This window comes from Notamacropus eugenii, chromosome 2 (genome assembly GCF_028372415.1).
Source record: "Notamacropus eugenii isolate mMacEug1 chromosome 2, mMacEug1.pri_v2, whole genome shotgun sequence".
Taxonomy (NCBI): domain Eukaryota; kingdom Metazoa; phylum Chordata; class Mammalia; order Diprotodontia; family Macropodidae; genus Notamacropus; species Notamacropus eugenii.
Window position 1 is genome coordinate 299,694,193 of NC_092873.1, and position 6,867 is coordinate 299,701,059.

Genomic DNA, 6,867 nt, shown 5'->3' on the forward strand with positions numbered 1-6,867 from the left:
GAAAAGCGAGGCTCAGATGTCTGAGGTCACTGGCCCAGTAAAAAACTGAGCCCACCTTTCCTAACTCAAGACTCCCTTCTCAAAAACCTTATATATGGCTTGGCTATTCTGAGCTTAACCACTTCCCAGACTCTGCACATTTTTTTGTTCCAAACAATCAGAGATTTATGGCAGTCAATGAGAACAAACTCCTAAAATAACTTCTTGGTACAGGCCAGAGAAGAGGCCCTGAAAGACAATGTCCCTGTGGCTCCTTTCCTTGGCCACAAATCCTTGGCCTTATGAATTGAAAAGGCCGCATTCCCTGACTATGTAGATTGGTTGCCAGCAGGAAGGGGTGGTCATGTGATTTGGCCTGTGGTTTGTCAGCAAGCCAGGTGCACATTGGCACTTTCGAAACAGGACTTCCAATCTTGTCTGTTGGTTCTAACCAATGCTTTGTGCATTGATGGGAGGTGGGGAGAGAAAACAAATGTTGAAAAAAGTTCAGTACAGTTTCACAAACATTCATCAAGTACCTCCTTTTTGCATGGCACTATGCTAGCTTCTGTGGGTACAAAGACATGAGCAAAAGAGGCAGATAAGAGCAAGATAATTGGAGAAGACTGGGAGCACTACTAACTGCAGTGGGAGGGAGGAAGGGATCAAGGAGGGCTTTCTATTGGAGGTGACAGTAAGTTCTGCTTTGAAGGAAGCCAGGGATGGTAAAGAAGGTAACAATATGGTGAAAAAAGAATTGGGCTTAGTCTCAAGCAAGACGCAGGTTTGAATTCTGCCTCCAATATCCCTTAGCTATGTAATGCTAGCTAGGCAAGTTATTTTACCTCTATGAACTTTGAAGTCCTTATCTATAAAATTAAGACAATAAACCTATGGGTATCTCCTTGGATAAATAACTGAAGAAAATTATCCTCAGAAAACTAATTCTAGGCAACATGATATTTAGGGATATTTTTTCTTTGACACCAAATCCATTTTAGGAACAGGGACCAGAACAGGAATTTCACTGAAATTAAGGCATTTCCAGGTAAGGAAACTCCTTCTATCAATGCAGATCTGAACCTTCTCTGCAATGTAGAATCTTACAGAATTGCCTAGAGCACAGGTGACTTGTCTAGGGTCACACAGCATTTCCAAGTCAGACTCAGACATCAATCTTGAGACTAGGTCTTTTTAGGCAACCTCAATCCAGTACACCAAGCTACCTCTCAGTCCATTTTAGAATATCAACGTATGGGTTCATCAAACTTCCTTTTCAATCATTGAGAACAATTCTCTTGGCTTCACTGCATATGGGAGATTTCTATTAAAATAAGAAAAATTTTCCTCATGCACAGTAATCATCTACCGTCTGCTAGACATGTTCATCACCATGGACCATCATGTTGGCTAAGATTGCTTTATGGGCAGCCATGAAAAAGCCTCTCTCAGGCTGCAGTCCCAAATTAGCAAGTTGGAATCTATGAGGGACATTGGTCTTAGGTCAGCATAGACCCCCCCACCCCCGTCTTTATCTTTCCTTGCTGCCAGTGAACCATTGCAATGCCCACAAATGCCAAAGGCTATCTAAGACATGGTAGGAAGGAAGGAATACAGAGAAAGGAAAAGAAAAGGAATAGTAGAATAGAAGAGAGAGGTGTAAAATATATAGGGAGAAAAGAGATAGCATGCCCCCAGTCTGAGGACAAAAGCCATAGTTAAGCATGAAGTATTATCACTGAATGACTTGCTGTCAGAGACCATATAAAACTAGGCCAGGAGTGACTGGAGGCAACCAAATATCACAAGTGGGTAGATGGACGGAGGTGAATTCAGGAAGGTCTGAGTTCAAATTCAACCTCAGACACTTACTAGCTAAGTGACCCTGGGCAAGTTACTTATCTATCTCAGTTTCTTCATCTGCAAAATAAAGATAACAAAGGCACCAGCACCTATATCCCAGAATTATTGTGAGGATCAAATAAGATAATATTTGCAAAATTTTTTGAAACTCTTAAAGTGTTACATAAATGGTAACTATTCTATTCCATTCTTTTTTTATTTTCCAAATTAATTTGTTTTCAATTTTCAACAATCACTTCCATAAGTTTTAAATTTTCTCCTCCCCCTCCCTGAGATGGCATGCAATCTTATATGGGTTCTACACATATATTCTTATTAAACACATTTTCACTTTAGTCATGCTGCATAGAAGAATTAAAACGAATGGGAGAAACCATGAGAAAAATGAAAGAGTAACAAAGGAGAAAATAGTCTACTTCATTCTACATTCCAACTCTATAGTTCTTTCTCTGGATGTGGATGGCATTTTGCATCATGAGTCCTTTGGAAATATTTTGGATCCTTGCATTGCTGTGAAGGGTGAAGTCTATCAAAATCAGTGTTCGCACACTGTGGCTGTTACTGTGTATAATTCTATTCCATTCTTGTGACAGGGAATTTTTAACCCTAAAGAAGGCAATAATTTCCCTGAGGGAGAAGGAAAGGAAAGGACATTTGTTGGAAGACTGGAGGACATATACAGGATGGGTAGCCTGGTACCCAGCAAGCCTGGTCAGAAGAAAGAGACCAGGTGAGCTGGTTCTCCTACCAAGCTGCAATGAGTTGACATTATGAATGGGCCTTGCAAATTTGTTCTCAGAGTTTTTGTATCCCTCCCCATCCACTCCTTTTGTTTTGTTTTTTTAAGGCCAACACTTTTCATCTTCTGTTATAAGTATTATAATGTCTTGGCACTGCCAAGGAGATTAGGATACTAGAAATGAATGCCCACTGGTGGGGAGAGAAATTTTCACATATATGTGTTTATATATATATATGTATATGTATATGTATGTGTATATGTATATGCATATATATACATATATACACCCCACCCTCCACCCATCCCAGGAATTTCATCCTCCACCCTTGGGATCTGTCAAGTTTTCTGAGAATCATGACTGCCTGGGTCTGACTTTGATTAACGAGAAAGCCCCCTCCCCAACGAAGCATTGTAAGGAGGGAAAGGCTTGAAGGGCAGAGAAAGGACAAAAGTAGAGAGGAGGGCTCTGGAAGTGGCAGAGCAAGTGGAACGCTGACGCCAACCTCCAGAGCCTTGGATTGTGACTGGGCAAATACTGGAACCCATTAGAAGGATGAAACCCAAGGCTCTAATTCTCCATTTCCCTGCTCCAAGGAATACTTTTCCTTCAACAATAAGCATTTATTATAGGCTGACTATGGGCCACAAACTGAGCAAAGTACGGGAGATTACCAAGAAAGGTCTAAAACAGTTCCTATTCTCTAGCTCATTGTCTTTGTGGAGGTCAAGACATGCAAACAGCTATGTGCACACAGATATACACAGAGTAATTTGGAGATAACTCCAGAGGGAAGGGGATCAGGAAAGCCTTCTTGCAGAAGGTGAGATATTATCTAGGACTTGGAGGAATGTGAAAAGTGAGGAGGCTGAGATGAGGGAGGAGAGGATTCCAGGCATGGAGGACGATCAGTTAAATGTCCAAAGTCAAGAGATGCAGAGTCTTACTTGGGAAACAGCAAAGAGGTCAGTGACACCTGATCATAGGGATGCCCTTCCCTCCCTTCCAGTGAGGACTATGCCTGACATGTTAGGAGATACCCTGTTTCTTACAAATGTGTCTACTTTTTTTCATTTAAATGTCTCCTTTGTCTCTTCCAGCAACTGTGATAAACTTAGAGCCTTTTCAAATCTTGGTGTTCTAATCAAGAGAACAGTAGGAAGGAGATGTTGGGGGATTGTAAAAGATTTTAAAGCTACTGTCCTTTTTTCCCCACAAAAAATCCCCCAATTCGGGGTGCAGAATTGAAAACAAGAATTATTGATTCATTTTCTGCAACTTCCCAGGAGAGGGAGGGAATGTACTGAATTTACACTGAGATCCATGAATGAATCAGTAGTAACCACTTCATAAGAGGGTGTGTCAGGCTTTGTACTCAGTGCTGAAGGATACAAATAAGAAAAAGAAAGCCAATCCATGACCTCAGGGAGCTTAAAATCCAACAACACACAAAAGAAAATTTAAAGGGGGTGGGAATGTGGTGGGATAGGGAGAAGGTGCCTGGTACGGTCAAAAAGAGTGAGGTAGGGAGGAAATGAGTTTTTTGCTCCACCCTCCTGCCTCCAATCAGAGGGGCAGAGAGTATTGAAGGCACAAATGAGGTGGCACAGTGGATAAAGTGCTGGGCCTGAAGTCAGAAAGACTTTATCTTTGTGGCCTCAGACATATACAAACTATATGACCCTGGATAAGTACTTGACCTCTGTCTGCCTCAGTTTCCTCATCTGTAAAATGGGGATGATAATAATGCCTACTTTTCAGGGTTGTTGTGAGATTCAAAGGAGGTCATATTTGTAAACTACTTCACAAACCTTAAAGCGCTACATGAAGGCTATCTTAACCAGCAGAAATATGGAAACCACTGCTGTGTTTAGACAGAATCAGCCAATCAACATTTATTAAATGCCTACTATCAACCAGACAGAAGGGAAGGTGGGGCAGAAGAGCTCCCTCAGTTCCCAGGAGCAACAACCAGCTCACAAAGTAGTGGGTTAACCATGTAGCCTGGGGAAAACCTCCAGAGTCCCCATGTTAGGTTTCTGATACAATCTTGCATTATTTAATACATTAGGTTCATTTTACAGATGAGGAACTGAGGCAAACAGGGTTAAGTGACTTGCCCAGGGTCACACAGCTAGTAAGTGTCTGAGTCTGGATTTTGAAAGCAGAAAAATGAGTCTTTCTGACGCCAAGCTTGGCATTTTATCCACTGCCCCACCTATGTGCTTTGGATAGGATATAAACATATATGCATGTGCATGTGTATGTGTGTGTATATATATATGTATATCTGTGTATATATGTGTATATGTGAATACACATGCATATGTGTGTCTATGTATGTGTCTATATACATGTATGTATATATTTATATATCAGGTTCATCTCATCAAGTTCCTTCTTAACCTGGTCCATAGACACCCCCACCAAGGGGTTTCAGAGTGTCTGTGAACTTGGATGGGAAAATAGACGCAACTAAGTGGTTCAGTGGTTAGAGCCCTGTAGTCAGGAAGACTCCTCCTCCTGAGTTCAAATCTGGCCTCAGACACTTACTTAGCTGTGTGACCCTGGGCAAGTCACTTAATCCTGTTTGCCTCACTTTCCTCATCTGCAAAATGAGTTGGGAAAGAAAATGGCAAACCATTCCAGTGAATTTGCCAAGAAAACCCCTAATGGGATCATGAAGAGTTGGACAAGACTGAAACAACAACACTGATAAATATAGGTGTGTATATATTATAATATAATTGGTTTTCTTTGTGATCTTGTAGGTTTCATTTTATGCATTTAAAACCATCATCCTTAGAAGGCATCCATCAGCTCCACCAGACTGCCAAAGGGATACATGAGGGAAGAAAAGATTAAGAACTCCTGATAACTCGGATTTCTTTCTCTTTACAGATGAAGAATGTGAAGCCGGAGAAACTAACTGCTTGGACTAAGATCACACAGAAAGTTAGTTGGACCAGATTTCTTTATTCCCAAGACTGCTTTCTATTAGACCCAAGGGTGGGGTGCTGGAGCAGCTTCCAAACAGCTGCGAGACCTAATTGTTCAATATTAAATGTGAGTATTTGCACCTCAATCAGTAAACTACAAATCAGGGCTTGATTTGTTAATTATCTAGATTCAAGAAAATGATGGGGAAAATGGCACTTCCTATGTATGTTGTGGTTTTTCTGGCTGTTAAAAGCTGGTTGTTCAACATTTACCAGTGCATCCTTGACAATACTTCATTGTATTCATAAGCAGTCCCTGTCAGTGGGGCCTGTGGGAGATGAGAAAGATAAAGCATGATTTCCCAGAAAGTCATAATGTCGTGTTCCCGCACTGATGCATGGGCATGAACTCTTACAGGAGCACCATGTCTCCGTATAAGACAAAAACAAAAAACAAAAAAATAGCCTCAGTAAATGTGGCTGGACTGTATCAGGGGTCTGGACTTCAAAACTGCACAGGAGCTGCAGTTCACAAGAGGCTCTAATAAAGGAACCCCCTCTCCTCTACTGCTCCATCCATCTGCCCAGGTTAGAAAGAGTGGATCAGCACCTCTAAGTGGACTTGGAACAGTGTCTGTCAGTACTTAACAAATGCTTCATTAACTCAAAAATCACAGTAAATTTTTAAAATTTCTTTGCTCTAAAAAGTCATTAAAAAAATGACTAACTCTCTTCTAACTCTAAGCCCCCAGCCAGAGATTTCACTCTGGCAAAATATTCTCATTTAAAATCTTTCTTTCCCTTTCTGGACATTCCCAATCATCCATTTCAATACTCCATTCGAACAATGAAACATAAGGTTTAGCAATAGAGATGGTGAACAGCTTATCACGTTTGGTGCTTAAGAGATAAAAGAAACATTTGTAAACAGTAAAGAGTTCAAAAAAAGGAAGATGGGAATGGGGTGGGAGAAAGGGAGAAAAAGGGAGAAAGGAAAGTGAAGTCTTTGGTCTGAGGTCCAGATAGATTATAGCAATGCAAGATTTGCCCCCCACCATGCCTTAAACATGATTTTCTCAAATTGTCTTGAATCTGGAGTCCCATATTGATAACCTCATTGGCTTCAGACCCTCTGCCATTCCCATAGCAACCATGATTCTACTACATCCCTCTCTTATCCCTCTCTGCTTCCTCCTTTTTTTCTCAGGATTTCAAAGGATGGGGGGAGAGAAGGTAGATTATCAGTCTGAGTCAGCCCCTCTACCAATCCCATAGTCAGGGCAAAACTCCCTGAGGGAGTCAAGTAAGAAAACAGGAGATTGTTACCCTAACGCAGCTGATCTCCT